This window comes from Cibotium barometz, chromosome 56 (assembly GCF_041138505.1).
Source record: "Cibotium barometz isolate CiBa-2024 chromosome 56, ASM4113850v1, whole genome shotgun sequence".
Taxonomy (NCBI): Eukaryota; Viridiplantae; Streptophyta; class Polypodiopsida; order Cyatheales; family Cibotiaceae; genus Cibotium; species Cibotium barometz.
In genome coordinates this window covers 10,588,611-10,607,352 of record NC_141101.1, presented here as the reverse complement: position 1 = coordinate 10,607,352, position 18,742 = coordinate 10,588,611, and the positions used below count along the sequence as shown (strand labels likewise).

At 44.4% G+C, this 18,742-nt stretch overlaps 1 pseudogene across 1 annotated transcript in view; it reads right to left on the bottom strand.

The window, feature by feature from the left end:
• Positions 1-806: 806 nt before the first annotated feature.
• Positions 807-18,742, bottom strand: part of LOC147606877 (putative NOT transcription complex subunit VIP2) — a 73,173-nt pseudogene continuing 55,237 nt past the window's right edge. The window contains exons 8-15 of the transcript XR_015264903.1: positions 18,558-18,656; positions 18,360-18,448; positions 2,802-2,979; positions 2,233-2,673; positions 2,075-2,127; positions 1,848-1,889; positions 1,117-1,261; positions 807-1,013 (exon numbers count right to left, since the gene is read on the bottom strand). The product of XR_015264903.1 is annotated as a putative NOT transcription complex subunit VIP2 (transcript). The remainder of the gene's footprint in view (positions 1,014-1,116; positions 1,262-1,847; positions 1,890-2,074; positions 2,128-2,232; positions 2,674-2,801; positions 2,980-18,359; positions 18,449-18,557; positions 18,657-18,742) is intronic.

Sequence of the window (18,742 nt, the reverse complement as noted above, 5' to 3'; positions counted from 1 at the left end):
TGAGCTCTCTCAATCTTTCATGGTGGCTTCTCCCTTGAGAATGCATGTGAACCCTCCATTCTGAGTGCTAAACCCTAACAGTTTCTTGCAAATGAGACTACCAATTACGAATAGTAGCCCAAGATGGGTGCTGCCTTCTAAACCCACCCGTAGTTAACCACCCACACAAGTCATATATTTTATCAATGAAGACATGGACATTCGTGTGTAAAATGAAAACTTACAAGAAGCCTTCAGTTCAAGGTAGGAATCCTGTAGAAATGGATAAATACATAGAGAACAGGGGAACAATTATACATTCCCATGACAACATGAACCTTGAACAGGGGTAACTTATAAACATTCCCATGATGAACTCCATAACTTTCGGCCAACATAACCATGGTGTGTGACTTACCATCTGAACCCACTAAGCGTCCAAAAACTGGTAATGCTATTACCTTCATAAAGATGAAACACATTTAAACATTAAAAACTGAATAAAGCTGGATAGACGAGTGATAGTAAAGAGCCTTTTTCAACTTCATCAATTGAGAGAGGGAAAGAGGGATGGAGGAGGGGCGTGCGTGGGGTCTGTTAAATAATTTGACTACTAAAAATTGGTTCTGCATACCATTTTGAAAGAACTTCCTTCTGCCATACCATCTATTTAGAAGGCAAGCAGAGAATCCCAGCCGTCATCAAGAGAGGAAGAAGGGAGGGAGGCTGGCAGCCTTGACGTAGCTCACCCAACATGCAGGGAATAACTGTAGGCTTCATTAAAACTACCCTACAACAAAAAATTAACCTAGGACTTTCACAGATCAGAAAAATAACGTGAATTTTTTTTTTAAGGAAAAATCAAATGGACAAATCGATCTTTCCCTTTCTAACATCTCATTATAATTTGTGCTACACGTTACAAAGTGGTTGACTTGCAACCAGTTCTATCGACAGGGGGGTGGGGGGTCCTACTAATGCTGGGGAAGTTGTGGTATATTTTCCACCATCTCATACTGAAGCACAAAATGATCCTGCAAGACAAAACTCACTCAGACCTTGCAGTGCATGTGACTCAAATTAGGAGCCCAAACACAATCAGCCTGGAAGATGCCAAAAAAAATTTGAAAACCTTACCTTCCTCCCTATCTCCCAAGCACTGACATCAAAAAAGAAGTACGACCCTCGCTCGTAGGTGGGTGTTTTCACAAGAGGCTCCATGTCAGGTACGCGTATAAACCAAGTGCGTAGTTCTTTATGATAGAACCAATTCCTTTTGTACCTGAAAATTTATCATGTACCATCTTGAGACCACAAGCATAGGAACAATGGACTCCACAATGTAACTAGACCTTTGTGCCAAGCAATCACCAAAACATCTGTAGAGATTTCATCATAACCCACACAAATGCTTCATAGTTATTTGTATACAATGGCCAATTCAAAAGGGGCCCCCTCAGAGCACATAACAATGGCTACGTCATGTCACGTTATCACAGCAAACATGTACCAACACCGCAGGACTTTATATCAATCAAGGAGCTTGTAGATTTTGTCACAGGTGTGGTCCCTGAACACCTCAGCACGAAGAGTCAAAAGTGGTCTTTAATCCCATTCCAGATATTAAACGCTCACATAGAAACTTAAGCAGAGTATTCTTAAGAGCCATTTGAAAAGGCTGACCATATAGAACATGTAGCATTTCAATCTTCACATTCCAAAGCACCCAATCTACTATCCTCGCATCAGAGAGAAAGGCCCAAAGCCAGAGCCGAATTTCAAACATTGTAAAAAGCTTAAGAGCAGACAGAGACATGCATTGCCATGGCAGTCAAAAGAGACAATGGTAATCTTTTTAGCACACTTACAACTCACTCGCAGCATAGATTTGGGCTTCATCATTTGGCATGCTGCAAAGCCCAAACAAGAAAGATAAAAGACATTAGTCATGTCACACCATATGAATGTTCCTTGACAATCATGCCTACAGTTTGAACATATCCTTAAGACATCCCGAAACCTTGTCAAAAAGAAAGCAAAGAGCTTATGAAAGCTGCTCAATCTATGCACTTGAAGGTGTGAAAAGAATCCACACCTGTAAAATATGTAGAAAAGAGTACCCTGCTGGAACTTTGTGAAATACCCTGGCTGCACCATCCCAGATTTGTCAGGATAAAAGAGTACCTCAAGAAAAACCTTTATAAAAAACTTCTGAAGATCTTGCATTGTGCTTGCAGAGATATTTACACCAACCTGGAGCGTGGGAGCTTCATGGACATAGCACTGAGGTAAAGTGAACTCTGGCTCGCCTTTTGCAGGCCCCTCAGCCCATGGTGAGGCAAATGTCCTGTACAGATTATCCCTAGAATTAAGATTGAGTCCTAATGTCGTAAGGTCTGTACCAAGAGCTAAAGTCGTCAGATCAGGATTTGTCATCCTGATCACACCCAGCAGACCGAGAAGACCAAAACGATCAATCGCCATTGTCCGCAGTCCCTGTTCTCTAGAAGACTGGCCCACTGCAGCCAGTTGTTGATGAGCACCTAGCCTATACTGTGATTGATTATGCTGTTGCTGATACTGCTGAACAAGCTGGTCATATGAACCTATCCCGGATGTTGGGTTACCAGCTGATCTCAAGCTAGATATGGGTACCTGACCACTGTTTGCACCAGAAGGTCCAACTGCTTGAGCCTGTAGATCAAACCCCAGAGAAGTCAAAATGCATCACACCAACCTGAATTGCTCACATGATTAGCCCAAAGAGGGCAGAATGTTCATTTCAAAGCAGCACCAATTTAAACCTTGGCTGCGTCTGATACCTGAAACATTTCAGCAGCGGAGTGCATTTGCAACAAATCAGAAGAGTTGGCTCCTGTAAATGATCCAGATGCAGAGCTTGTAGACATGATAGGCGATCCCTGGTGTTGTGAAGGCTGTTGCTGCTGTCTATGCGGTACATAAGAGCCTCCTAATTGTAAAACCTGCTGACCTTCCAATCTGCACATTGAAAAAAACAAACTAGTTCAGTTGTATAATACCAAATAAACACCCATGCTTGTAATCATTTCTACTCCCCAAGTTCACCACATACTTAAGCTGTGTCTCCTTAGCCCAAATGTTCTATTGATGTCGATCAGTGTAGGTCTAGCCTTAAGCTCGGGGTGCTCACAAAGGGAGCTATGGTTGGGTCATGAGCTAGCCAGCAACCCACCTTTGTGTGGGAATGGGCCCAAAACAATGCAAAGAAAATACGGAAGATTGCATACATAGTTGCCATGCATTTCAAAAACGTCTCATATGTTTGTGAAACATTTCAAATACGTTTCAAACCTTTATGGGTGCACCAGTGTTACAAATCCCACGTTCTCTAGCAGGTATGCAACCTCTAAATCCTAATAATTGCAATTAGTAGGTTAACAAATATTCAGCATAAATAGGAGAAAACCCTAATTGGGAGTATAGACTATAAAGGGCTTAGCCAATGCTTGGGTTGGCAAATGTGAATTAGAAAGGCCTAAGGGGATGCCTAAAGGCACTAATCGAAGGATTAACACGAAATCCCCAAAGAGGTTTATACCTAGAGAAGTAATTGACCACATGGCAAGCATTTGGGCAAGAGGAGGAGGAAGAGAGAGAGGTTGGCACGGGGGACGGGCGGGACGGGGGGGGGGGGGGGGGGGGGGGGGTGGGGGATGGTCAAGTAAAGTGTCGTGCATGAGAGATAGACCACACTATTGCTATGAGGTAACGAAGGAAGCTAGCTCCTGAAACCGATCCCGTCAAGTGGGAATAGACTCCGTTGGACACCCATACGCGTAATAGCACAACAGCACTAGGGCTGGAACGGGCCGACCCCCCCCCCCCTCAATATATGATATATTATTGGGAGTATTTAAGAGATACAATGCTCCATGGGTTCAATGAACCAGATGATGTCCCATGTACAACTGAGATGAATACAGTTACCAAACAAGAGACTTGAAGTAGACGTTCGAAGGAGAGCGATCCACTTGAGGAAGTCTAGTCTCTACGGTCCTGTGCCTTCACTGGACTCCGCAGAGAGCGCCCCACTGGTGTTCCAGGACCTTGCACAAACAGGCGCTCCCGTACTAACGCCTGGCTCTCCCGATCTCGGCACCCATGGACCGTGGTTCTCCAGAAGCTTGACTACCCGGCACCGACGGGTGTTAGCAGCAAAGAGTATCCCTTATAAGATTTACATCAACGACCTTTGCTTAAATCTCAACCCACTTACCTTGCAAAATAATGGATATGGCCTTCAGAAGTAGTAGGCATCCACGTATGAAAGGAGAAGTCTCTTATTACTGCTGTTGCTGCCAGCCCGCAGGTGAGAGAGTCGCTTGTAGCTTGCTAGTGGGAGAACAAATATCAGAGGCGCCTAAGTGCAGCTGCATAGGGCTAGAGAAGGACACCTGGGCGCAGCCGCCTGGCTGGCAAGAGAGAGGAGTCCTGTGCGCAACCGCCTGCTAGGTGGAGAGGATGGCGTCTGGGCGCAGCCGCCTGTTGGCCAGAGAGGAGCGAAGTCTGCACACAGCCGCCAGCAAAGTGGAGAGGGTGGTGTCTGGGCGCAGTCGCCTGCTGGCCAGAGAGGAGCGAGGTTCTGCACACGGTCACCTGCAGGGCAAGAAGACAGCCAACTGCAGGCAAGATGAAGAAGGTGGCGTCTGGGCGCAACCGCCTGCTCGCCAGAGTGGTGTCTGGGCGCAGCCGCCTGCTGACCAGAGAGTGGCGTGTCTGGGCGTAGCCGCGCCTGCTGGCCAGAGAATGGTGTCTGGGCACAGCCGCCTGCTGGCCAGAGAAGAGTGGGAGGACCCGGAAGGCAAGAAATAGCCGCCTGGTGAGCAAGATCAAGGTCGCCTATATGTAAGCGATGGAGAGGTCGCATGTGCAGTCCGGATCCGACACAAGGTGGTGTCTGCATAGCCGTCTATAAGCAAGAGGAGGATCACCTACGAATGATGGAAAGGGCACACGTCCAACAGCTGGCCGGCCCCCCTAGCTTGCATGGAGGCGGCCAGTTCCAAAGGTTCCAAGGTGGGGGGTGGGTAGGTGGCCATGCACCCACCCCCACTCACATGAGGGGTTCCCTTTCCCACCATGACTCAAACGTGGGTGCCCCAAAATGGGTGCCCACCCTTCAAAAGTACTATGAAACATTGGGAAGGGTGCCCACTCATTAATGAGTGTGAAACTGCACCTTATAAAAAACAAAGGTTAAAAAGAATGCTAAGAAATAAACAAATGCAATACACTTACCACTTGTTCACACGCAATAAAACTCATCAGAAGATAGCAAATTTCACGACTCACTGGCAGGCGTCCCCGCTCAGTAAGTGGCACGTCAAACAGGCAAACACAAGAATACAAGTCATGCGAAAACAGTTCCAAACATGCAAAACATGAATGCATGTGCAAACAATTATCATGGACATATCTCCCGTTCATGGAACAAGTACTAAACATTTCTGTCGGGCACAATGATGGCACGACGACAGAAAACATAAATCCCAGTCTTCCTATGGAGTGACAATCCCATAGGTAAGACACAGATCCAGGCATGAGCCTCCCTATGGAGTGACAATCCCATAGGCAAGACACGGCACAAATACTGGCTCTTCCATGGCGTGACAATCCCATGGATAGAACACAGTCCAGGTCATACACGGGTGGCACCAGTCTAGCTCCCGTCCATACGACACATCCTACTAACACACGGGTGGCACCAGTCTGGCTCTCGTCCATGTTATGCAAAAATACTGGCCCCTTTACATGAGACACCGGCCTGGCCTCAAGTGAACAAGACACAAATCTGGAGATGGACCAAATGGTCGGCCAATTGGTGACATTTCCTCGGGCTTCTAAAGAGTTGTCCTCAACTGAAAAGCCTCAAGATATGCCTGCAACAGCTGTGGGTAGTCAACAAAATAATCCTCATTTATCCACTTTGAATCAATGGGCAAATAATTCTTGAACTTCACAAGGTATCTCCTGGAAAGCTTTCCTGCAGGTAGCTTCCTCTCCTTATGGAAGACAATCTGTTCTGGCTTGAGGATCTCCTCAAGCTCATCAATCTCTGGTGGATCTTCTGTGACAGGCTCGTCAGGATCAAGCCCGACATATTTCCGGAAAAGACTCACATGGAATGCATTGTGAATCTTCCAACGACTAGGTAAAGCAAGCCTGTATGACACTTCATTGATCTTTTGAATCACCTTGAAGGGTCCATAATAGCGAGGAGAGAGCTTAGGATATGATCCTTCTCGTCCTGGCCTCTTCCGAAGCCTAGCTTTCTCAAATTTCAACAAAAACCCAATCACCTTCTTTGACTTGCATGTCCCTTCTATGCTTGTCAACAGCCATTTTATGCTTATCTTGTGACCTTGCAATGGCTGTCCGTACCTGAGCAAAGGCTACATCCAAGTCACGAATATACTCATCTGCTGCAAAAATCTCATCCTTTGTACTAAGGATGGGTGGCAAGACCACTCTGCCATAAATAATCTCAAACAGGGCCTTTCCCGTGGAGGCATGGATCGTATTGTTGTAGGCAAACTCAACAAGTGGAAGATACTATCTGCCACATAACACTTCAACAAATCCAACACAGCTGAATTTGCAGCTTCACTTTGGGCATCCGTTTGGGATGATAATCTGATGAAAACTCAAGTTTAGTGCCCATGTTATCAAATAAACCGCTCGTAGTCCTGGGATCTCTATCCCCAACAATGGATTTAGGCATACCATGATGCTTGAAAATATTTGCAAGAAAAAACTTCACCATATGATCAACTTAAATGGTTTTCTTGACGGGCAAGAAATGAGCTTGCTTGCTAAACCTGTCCACAATGGTCCAAATAGCATCATTCCCATGCTGGGATCTAGGCAAGTCCATAATAAAATCCATAGTAATACTTTCCCATGGCTGCGAGGGAATAGGTAATGGCTGAAGCAAACCTGGAGGTTTTTGCCTGTCAAATTTCACTTTTTGGCAAGTAATACATGCATGTATATATGCCTCAATGTCTTTACGCATGCTAGGCCAAAAGAAATATCTCTCAATCATGCGTGTAGTAGGCATGATACCTCTATGACCAGCATAAGGTGGAGCGTGACATTCGTCCATAACCTTTGGACGCATATCCTTCACCACACATAAGGAGTTATCCTTCATAAGTTAACCCTCTTTGATCACATAAGAGATATGTGAGTGACCAGCCATCAAATCAGTCCATAAATGGCAGAAATCAACATCCAAATGATACAAATCTCGCATAGCAAATAAGTCCCCATGAGAGGTCACTGAAACTGCAGCCACATAAGGCCTCCTGGATAATGCATCTGCCACCACATCTTTCTTTCCCGGAGTATGCACAATCTGAAAATGAAACATGGAAAGAAAGTTTGCCATTCTCATCTGCTTCTCCGAAAGCTTTGTTTGAGACAAAAAGTATCTCAAGCTTTGATGATCTGTCTTGACTACAAATTCAGCCCCAAGAAGATAATGTTTCCATATCTTTAAGGCATGAATTACAGCCAAGAGCTCTTTCTCATAGATATCCATATGAAGCTGAGCATCATGCAAACAACGGCTCTCATATGCAACTGCATGCCCTTCTTGATTTAGGACAGTCGCCACAAGCATCACATTCCACTATGAATGACCTTTGTAAGTCGGGAACAATCAATACGGGTCCACATATGATAGCATGCTTGAGCTACAACAAGGCATCTTGTTCTTTTGGGGTCCATTTGAAAGTGGTTTTCTTCTTTGTGAGATCATGTAGAGGGGTGGCTACCATAGCAAAATGCCTTATGAAACGCCTATAATATGAACATAATCCCAGAAAACTACGTACTTGATGTACATTTTGCAACTCTGGCCAATTCCGAATGGTTTCTATCGTTACAGGATCCATTGTTACTCCATCCTTGGATACAATGTGACCCAAATAATGTATCTCTGAAAGAAAGAACTCACTTTTCTTGGCATTAATGAAAAGTTTATGCTTCCGCAACTCTTTGAAAACTGTGACCAAATGAGTTCTATGTTCCTGCTCATTCTTGGAGAAAACCAAGATGTCATCAAAGAATACACCTGTGAATTTGCGATGGGATCGGAATATCCTATCCATCATACGATTGAATGTGACCGGGGCATTGGTGAGCCCAAAAGGCATCACCAAAAATTCATACAATCCAAAAGCTGTCCTGAATGCAGTTTTGTGGACATCTTGTGGCACCACTCGTATTGGTGATAACCACTCTTCAATCAAGACGGCTGAAACAAGCCGAGCCATCAAGCTTATCCAAAATGTCATCAATACGCCGGATTGGGAATCTATTCTTGATGGTAAGCTTATTTAAAGCTCTATAATCCACACACATGCGGAATGACCCGTCTTTCTTTTGAATAAGAAGCACGGGAGAGCAATAAGGTGAGGAACTTCGCTGAACCAAACCTCTCTCTAAAAGCTCATTTACCTGCTTCATGATCTCTTCTTGTTGTGCGGCACTCACACGGTATGCAGGTTTGTTAGGTGGAGAACTACCAGGCACAAGATCTATGCGATGATCCTCGGGCCTTTGGGAAGGTAATTCACCTGGCAATGCATCAGTAAAACAATCGTTGAATGCATGAAGAAAATTCAGCCTATCATGAGTCAAAGCATCCACATTTTGATGACTTGGTACAATGCTATCACGAACAAAAACCAAGTACGCAGAAAGACTCTTTTTCATTGCTTTATTAATCTGGATGCATGAGTCAAAGCATCCACATTTTGATGACTTGGTACAATGCTATCACGAACAAAAACCAAGTACGCAGAAAGACTCTTTTTCATTGCTTTATTAATCTGGATGTGAGATATAAGTGGGATCGAATCCCCTTCCTTGCCGGCATCAATGATATGCATGTGACCTCTATGCATAAAAGAAATCATGTTTGTCTTGTACTCTTTGTGGGGCTCAAGCCTATGATGCCATGGCTTGCCCAGCAATACATCACATCCATTAAGTGCTGCAGCTAAGAAATGCTCATGATCAAGGTAACCCTGGATATGTATACGCAACTTCCCTATTAGGGGGGTACCCTGCACCTCTTTACCAACAAAGGCAGCTTCTGCTTCAATTTGAGTTCCCATGTTCTCAACCTCAATACCCAAGGCAACTGTCATTTGAATAGAGATGAAGTTATGGGTTGCACAATCATCAAACATAAATAAGGCGGACTGATCCTTGATTTGACCCCATGCTTTGCATACCATCCGTTCTTTTGCATCATGTTTTGTGTTTCCCTGTACATCGGGAACTGCATGCACATTAGCCTTGGTTTGCTTGTCCTCATGCTTTGGTTTGCGGTCAGAGCATTGTCTAAACATGTGCTCTTTGCTGCCACAAGAAAAACATTTCCCCTCCTTGGCATATTGCTCCCTTTGCTCGGGGGTCAAGCCAAATTTTTTCTTCTTTGGCCCATGATCTTTAGATGAGGTATTTTCAGCTTTACCTCGCTTCCGGATCTCCCGAAAGCTCTTTTTAGGTGGCTATCCACCTTTTTGCAGATTTGGGGGACACCCTTATCTTTGCCCTTTGAACCGCCTTGATCTTGCTTAATTTTGAGCACCAATTGCTCCGTAGCAAGAGCAGAGGCTATAAGCTATTGCAAAGTGTGTTTCGGGTGCAATTCAATGCCCGAACGATAAGTTGGTTGCAATCCGGAGCGAAACTCTCTCTTTCTTTCATCCTCAGTGATTTGCATAAAAGGAGTTACCTCAAGCAACACTTTCCAAAACTTATTGGCATACTATTGCACACTTTCATTATCTCTTTGCTCAAGTCTATCCCACTTTTGGGTGAGAGTTTGCTCCGCATTAGGTGGCAAGAACTGGGCATAAAATCTGTCCTTAAACTCTTTCCAAGTGCAAATGGGGTCTTTGGTGATCTTTTCAGTGATCCACCAATGAGCAGCGGTCCCTTTTCGTACCGCGACAACTATGATAGTGGCTAGTTTGAAACATCGGTTCCCCTTCTTCATTTAGTATTAATGTGTGAGGAGGGGATAATTACGTGACGCTAATCCGTGAGATTAGGAGTCTAATCTACCAAGGTCAAAGGAGTCCTAAGAATAGAGGAAGGAGGTTGATACATGTTTCAAAGGTAAATCTAGGTACACTGGCTGTCATGGTTGGATAATTATTTGTAGCAGCAATAGTCACTATATAAGTGAGGTATGGGTTATTATCATTATTGATTGTTGGTCTATGCCTGGACCAAGAGTAGTCACACTGGACATGCAGTTCTCAAATAGCTTTCCGAAGGCTTTAGCACGCAGGTTGTGGTGGTATGGCACGTGAGGGGTGATTGGCATGGATATGTGGGAGTGAGCCTTAGCCCCTGGCTCGAGCAGATGCAGGCCGTGGTTGGGTGCATACACCCTTCTATTTGATTGTACGAACTTTGTGTTTAGCCTGTGATTTAGGTGATCCTTAGGAGGAGTATTACAAGTATGAATGCATACACAAATGGTCAAAGGAAAATCTCACAGCTTTCGAAGCTTGTAGCTAATAAAGTTTTCAAGGAAAAGGTTAATTTGGTGACACTTGCCACCTCCTAGTTTGTTGTGTAGCACCCATGACTCTCCTAGCAAACGACCTTGATATAATCACTTTCTACTGGTCAACCTGGTGCTCACGTTTGTCGTTGCGTTGCTCGCCGACCTGCTGTGCATCACCATTTTGATCAAGCTGGCTTGCTTCACCGCGCCAACCCACTGCAAATGGTTGTTGTGAACCACCCGTGTTGAGTAGAAAAGGGGTGCCCCTTTCCCCCTTCCACTCATTCATCAACTCACTCATTGAAAGCAGTACGATAGTTTGTAGCATGCAACAGCTGTGACTAAGTTTTTATGCATTCATCTCTTAGTAAAATAAATCACATTTTTATTTGCAAATCTTTTTCAATCAAGTATCTGCTTTATTTGTTGTAATCTTTCCCACTAGAACCCCCTATCTGTGACCTTTGTAAGCATAGTTGCAATGAAATACGTTTCATACACTGGAAAAGGCATGAAACATTTTGAAACCGTTTCATATATCTCATGCCTTAGAGGCACTGTATAGTGAAGTTTGGGCTGTAGACTCTATTTGTTCTTCAATGAGAATTAAAAATGAGGAATCAGATTAACCTGCTTATACAAGAAGACAAATAAAATCATTCTCAGAGGCAATGTACAGTGAAGTTTGGGCTCTAGACTCTATTTGTAACTCTGTTCAATTCTTCAATGAGAATAAAAAATGAGGAACCAGGTTTCACAATGGAAGCTGTTAAATTTTCATGATGGGAAATCATGAAGATGACAAATTTCACATGTTCTAGAACGTTTCCTACCTTTACCCCTCCTAAAGGTAGGAAACGTTTTTCTCTAAACCCTAATTATTGCAATTAGCAGCTTAACAAATATTAAGCATAAACGGAGAAAACCCTAACTTTTACGGGAGATGTCACCAATTGGCCGACCATTTGGTCCATCTCCAGATTTGTGTCTCGTTCACTTGAGGCCAGGCCGGTGTCTCATGTGAAGGGGCTAGTATTTTTGCATAACATGGACGGAAGCTAGACTGGTGCCACCCGTACGATACTGTATGATACGATACGATTTTTATTTTTTACACTTACAACCTATGGAGCTTCAAGCTTGAATGTGAGGGAAGGTTGGGAGGGGAGGAGTTTACAATGCTTGAGGAATCTGAACATGGATATGTGTCTCTCCCAGTTGGATCTCCCGATTGTCTCCAAAAAAGAACCTAGATGGGTAATGCAATACCAACGGTCTCCCAGTGTAGCGTTTAGGACTAAGGGACCGTCCTTGCACAAATACGAGCAATGCATCTAGGGTGATAGGTTTAGGGACTCCTCTCTAGATCAAAATGGCCATGTCCAAATCTTCTCCTTCGTTATCTTTCCACTTAAAATGAAGAAGGGGAACCAATGTTTCAAACTCGCCACTATCTCCCAAGTTGATTCCTCCTCCGCCCCATCTTTCCACTTATAAAAAAAACAAATTGCAAAAAAGTGACGTGGCCATGGTGCTATGGCACTGACACGTGGTAGGATAACAATGCATGGCCACCTTACAAGCTTGGAATGATGCGACTAGCTTTTGGAAAGAAAAAGATTAAAAGCTTTTTAAACACTAAAAAGAAGAGAGATTTTATCATTAAAAAGATGCATTTTGCAAGGTAGGAGAACATCTAGCGCATCCCTGAGCCCCCCCCCCCCCCCCCCCCGACTGTGACCTGCCTACGAACCCTCGCATCCTTCAGCCCCCCCCCCTCTCCGCCTACATGCTCCCCCTTCACCCCCTCTGCCTCACTTTCCTCTCCGACTCCTCACTTTCCTCTCCGACTGTGCCCCGCCTCTCCCCTTTCCTCTCGCCCTCTCCTCAACCCGCCCCCCCCCCTTTTGTTTTTTGTTTTTTCTTCTCTCTTTCCCTCCTCCCCCCTCCCGTTGCCTCTCCTCCATCGTCTCAGTCCGAAGCCTCTCCTCCCTTTCCTTCGCCCCCTCCGTCATCTTCAAGCAGATATCTCAGTTCTTGGGGTTCATTCTTCTCTCGGTAAGTCTCGGCTTTTTCTGGCCTTCCCAGAAGGACTCCATGGCAGCCGCTCAGTCATCCCCAACCAAGGCTGCCGTTACTTGCTTATCCTTTTCGGAAGCAAACCTTCAACTTCTCGCTACGACTATTGCATCATTAGAGGCTTCTACTCTGGTATGCAAGATTGTCAGTAGCCGCCCAGCGCAAGGACAACTCAGAGATCTTTTGCAGGTGCGTCTCATTGGTGGGCCTGCGAAGATCATCCTCTAGGACGCAGTTACTATCACGCTAAGTTCGACTCGCCAATGGTGTCAAATCGCGTCATGCAGCTGAGCCCCGTTGCACTGTCTACAGCCCAGGCCTTCTTTGCTTCGTTAAATTTCAGTTTCGCCACATATCGCACCTTTCCGACAATTTTCAAGTCGTGCCCAAACCGACCACGGATCTTTCGACCCATTCGGCTTTCCCACCCATGTTGCCTAATCGGGTGGAAGGTTCCAGCAATATCCTTATCGGGAAGCAAGAGAGGAGCTTATGGAGGGATCTGGCTTCTTTACAGCGGCTTCAGGAGAGTTATAGCTCGTGGATTGAGATTCAGTTTGTTGCCACCTGCACGGAGATTAGATCGATAAAGGAGACGAGGGTGGAGTACATGTACCATGCCAGAGTTTCCTTCTAGACCCAGGCCGCGACAGAGTCACAGGGATTTCTTTGAGATGGCCGGCCTCCCACAGGAGGAGAAAGGACATTCTTGCACGTTGCGTGGCCAGGATGGAGCTATTGTTTCTGATCCCCCCCATGTGAGAGCCATCACCACGGATTTTTTTCAATCTCTTCTACGGGTGTGTCCCATTATCCCCACAGGTGATGGACGTACACGAGGGGGTCTGGCCGCACACGAGAGAGGTGGTTACCCCCTCTCTTTGGTCCTCCTTATTGACTCCATTTGCTGTTGAGGAGCTAGCAGAGGCATTGACGGCACTTCCCAGGGGCACCAACAATCATACACAGGAGAAAGAGGTCAATCTAGAGGCAGAGGGAGCCAAAGAGGCCGAGGTGGTTGGCAAAGAAATCAAAATGCAGATAGCATAGAGTGCTATTACTGTGGCAAACCAGGACACATGGCAAAGAACTGCTACAAAAAGCAGAATGACATTAAAAGTGAAAAGTTACAGCGAGGCAACTATGTGATGACAAAAGTGAGCAGTTGTTTGTGATGCAGCACATGCAGATGGTTGAGCAGGGTCTACAAGTACGGTTTAATCCTCAAGGATGTTTTGTGGAAGACTTCAAAAATAAGTGTCGCCTGGTTACAAAGGGTAACAAAAATGACAGAATGTTTACTTTGGATGTGAACATGCCTGAGATAAAGACAGCCATGTTTACGCATGGGACAGGTGTCATTGCAGATATTGACATATGGCACAAGCGCATTGGTCATGTGAATGTACAGTGACTGAAGTCTATGAAGGCCCAAAATATTGTTGCAGGTTTGCCAAAGTTTAAGGTTGACAGTATGCATAAGGTATGTGAAGCATGCCAACTTGGTAAGCAGGCTAAACATGCTTTCCCACATGAAAAGCATATCAATGCAAGGTCATTGGATGTCATACATTAAGATGTATGGAGACCGACCAAGACTGCAACAATTGCAGATTGCAAGTACTATGTTACATTCACTGATGACCACACTAGGAACGTGTGGGTTTATTTCATGAAGGAGAAAAGTGAGGTATTTGCTCACTTTCAGAGATTTAAAGTCTTGGTCGAGAAGGAAAAAGGCATGCAAATAAAATGCCTAAGCTCAGATGGTGGGAGAGAATATTCCTCCAATGAGTTCAGCGATTTCCTGAGAAAGCAAGGAATCAAGAGACAGTTTACGTACAGGTACACGCCGCAACAATAGAATGGTGTTGTAGAAAGAAAAAACAGACACATTGCAGAAGTGGCACGTGCTTTGATGGCTGAAAAGAATATGCTACATTACTTTTGGGCAGAATGAATAGCAACTGTTGTGTACATTATGAACAGGACACCCACTGCAGCTGTTCATGGTAGGACTCCTGAACAAAAGTTTACAGGCATAAGACCGGATGTGTCTCACTTGAAAGTGTTTGGGTGTATTGCATATGTGCATGTTCCCGATGAAGTGAGAACAAAGTTGAATCCAAAGGCAGAGAAATGCATCTTCATTGGTTATGCTATGGAGCAAAAAGGTTATAGATGCTATAACCCTACCACTCGTCAGATGCGAGTAAGCAGAGATGTTGTCTTCGATGAGATGAGTAACTCGTATGCACCAATAGTGAAGGCAACAGAAGATGCAAATGTAAGAAGGGCTGATATTGCACCACATGTAGAGCAGCAGTCCACGAGTGCTGAGTGGACCTGGGGAGTCCTCGAGCAGTGGATCTAATGTTAGCCCATGGTCAGGCGGGTTGAGGAATGATGCAAGTACACATGTATCACAGAAGGGAAGAAAAAGGTAGATAAACCTTTTGTGCCTGATTTGTCAGCAAGTCACTCATATGTGGATGGTGACTCTAGTGGCTCTCAGCAGAGCCTTGATGAGGAGCTTGGCATTCCGTCTGTGATTACTCCTGGTGTAAGGAGAACCAAGGTTGTTTTGAGGACACCTGGGAGTGATCCAAGTATACGCAGGTCTACGAGGGTTAGATACCTTGTTGACAGGTTGAGATATGATGGATATAGAGCCTATCATTATGCTTACATGGTAAAAGCAATACGTGAGGTTGAGCCCACTTGCTTTGAGCAAGCAATTGGAAATAAGAAATGGAAAGATGCCATGGATGAGAAGATGGCAACATTGGATACAAATGCAACATGGGAGTTAGTGCCTTTGCCTAAGGAAAAGAAGACAATTGGATGTAAGTGGGGGTATAAAGTCAAGTACAATGCTAATGGTTCCGTGAGCAGGTATAAGGCAAGATTGGTTGCCAAGGGCTATGCGCAAACTTATGGCATAGACTATGAGGAGACATTCAGCCCGGTTGCAAGAATGGCAACTGTGAGAGCTGTCATTGCTATGGCTGCAGCGAAGGGTTGGTCTTTACATCAAATGGATGTAAAGAATGCTTTCTTGCATGGTGATTTGCAAGAAGTGTACATGCTGCAGCCATCAAGTTATGAGAGTGATGCACATCCAGATTTTGTGTGCAGGTTACGCAAAGCCTTGTATGGCTTGAAGCAGGCACCCAGAGCATGGTCAAACAAGATCGAGGAGTATCTTGTTACCATTGAATTTCAGATATCCAATGCAGATTTTTCACTATATGTGAAAAAGCTAGATAGAGGGATCATCGTGTTAGTCATCTATGTGGATGACTTGATTATCACTAGTGATAGTGATGCAGATATACATAATGTCGGGATGCTTTTGAAGCAGAAGTTTGAGATGAAGAATTTGGGTGAGCTGCGGTATTTCTTGGGCATAGAGGTGGTGAAATCACCTCATGGCATTTTGCTATTGCAGAGGCAGTATGGCTTGGACATGTTGTCCAAGTATGGTATGACAGGCTGTAAGCCTATTTCAATGCCCTTGGAGCAGAACACGAAGCTTTCCGCAGATACAAGTGAGCTTTTGGAGGACCCTACTACATACAGGCGCATAGTGGGTAGTTTGATCTACATGACCATTACAAGGCCAGACTTGAGCTATGCTGTTGGACTTGTGAGTCAGTTTATGCAAGCCCCTAGGAAGCCACACTTGGATGCGGCTAGACAAATCCTCATGTATATAAAGTCCACAGTTGATTATGGACTTTTCTATGAGACTCGTACGGAGATACAATTACATGGGTACATAGATGCTGATTGCACTGGTAGTATTGCAGACAGGAGATCTACTAGTGGTTTTATGTTCTCATTTGGGAGTGCTGCTGTGAGTTGGAGCAGTAAGAAGCAGCCAACAGTTGCCTTGTCGAGTTCAAAGGCAGAGTACAAGAGTGCTGCTATGGCAGCTTGTAAGGTAGCTTGGTTTCAGAAGCTACTTGGTGACATGGGAGAGCCCGTGGATAGGACAGTTGTCATATATTGTGACAACATAAGGAGCATATAGTTGGCTAGTAACCCAATATATCATGCTAGAACGAAGCACATTGAGATGCATTATCATTTTGTGAGGGAGAAGGTTCTAGCAGGAGATAGATCTGGTATATGTCAGTGTACAGAGGATCAAGTAGCTGACATCTTCACGAAGGCATTGGACACAGAGAAGCTCCACATGTTTACGAGCTTACTTGGAGTGCAAGGTGTGGAATTGAGCTCGAGGGAGAGTGTTGAGATATTGAGCTCAACAAGTGCTACGGCGGACATTGATAACCCACCTGGATAATAGCTTCCGCATCTACACCACTAGCATGGTTCGTGAGATTATGGGTGATATGTGGCCAGTGGGATGACAGGCTATGTGACAGCCATTTTGGATTACTAGAGACTGGCATAGTTATAACGCCAGCTCATTTAGTCGGCTTCACATTATGGACCGACCCTTGTATGTTGTAGTAGTTGAGTACTAACCCATATAGTGTGTACTCTTATCTTTATGTTATGTTGGTTGAGTAGAGAAGAAGTAACATTTCCCAAGAATTGGAAGGACTTCAAGAAGCAGTTTTATGATCAATTTTTACCTAAGAAGTTTGAAGATGATGTGCACCTTGCATGGAAAAGATTGCAGATGGAAACACATGAGACAGTTGATCACTATAACAAGAAATTTTGCGATGCATATCTCAAGATTACTCCTTTTAAAGAGATTTTTGAGAAGTCTGTAAGTTAAGAAAGTATCGGCCCAGTTTGCATGACAATGTATGCCTGAATGATACCAACCAAGATTTGATGCATTCAGCTTCAATTGCTACCAAGGTCTACATGGTAGACGAACCAAAGAAAGCACAACTTTTGAGACACTTGCAAGAGCTTCATTTTCCATCGCAATGATATGGGGGTGATGGGATTATATGAGTCCGTGATTAGACAGGTAGGAGGACCAAGACTACCCGGTGAGATCGCCAGCACACTTGGGGTCAAATACAGGTGCCCACTCTCTCCAACTCTATCCGGACTACACATTGATGAGATCTCTGAGTTCATTGACAGGCTGGGAAATAGAGGATAATGGCTGGCCAGGACAGTAGTGCCTATTTTTTGTACACTGAAGACAGTCCTTGTTTCACATTCAGCAGAGGGACTAAAAAGACACATCAATTCTTTATAGGAAAATAGGGATCTTACAATGAATCTTGGTAAAACCAAGATTATTATTTTTAATACCTCACATCAGGTTGGGTGTATGACAAAGACTTAATCATAAGGAAGAGACCATATATATGTAAAAACTCCAATCTCAAAAGCATGACAATCTGTACAGCTAATGTGCTGCATTCCCCCTTTTAGTTTAAAGCAAGTAACCCTCCCTATAAATTCACATGCTTTATGTAGCTGCATGCTCTGCATTCTGCCACTATAACAAACTCCATGGGCACTCAAACATCAGCCAAGGAAACCACTACAAACTTTCCAAGATAAACATGAAAAAAGATCACTCATTAGTGTTGCACATGTATTAGTAAAGTGAAAAGGTATCATTGACATTCAAAACAGCTATAACAAGCCTTTCAGCCATTTACCCTATCAGTTAAGCCATTCGTGAGCATTTAGCTCTTCTGAGGTGCCATTATGCAGGAATCAAGCGTGATGCACACGAATTGTTTGAAAGAAACAAAATTGAGATACTTCTTAGCCTTACCGCAAAATGCTGGGATTGCATCAATGCAAGAGCAGTTTCATGTTGTGGATCTTTTTGATGCAATTCTGTTGTGAAATCACCATTTCCACCTAGACCAAGATTTGTTACAAAAAAGGCCTCTTCAAACATCTTTCTGGCTCCCAACAGGTACTAATCAAACAAGCATCTAAAATCTCTGAACAAGTATTAACTGCACACCTTTGAATCCTGGCAACGCAGGAAAGTCCTCATTTTGAATGCTGAATTCCTGACTCTGTTGAACAATCGGATTGACACCAACTTGCTTTCTCAAAGAGGCTGCATAAAGCATAGAAGATGAGAGGTGACAAGCAAACTCTTCCTTAGTCTGTTACATTAACTATCTGGTGGCATAACATGGAACA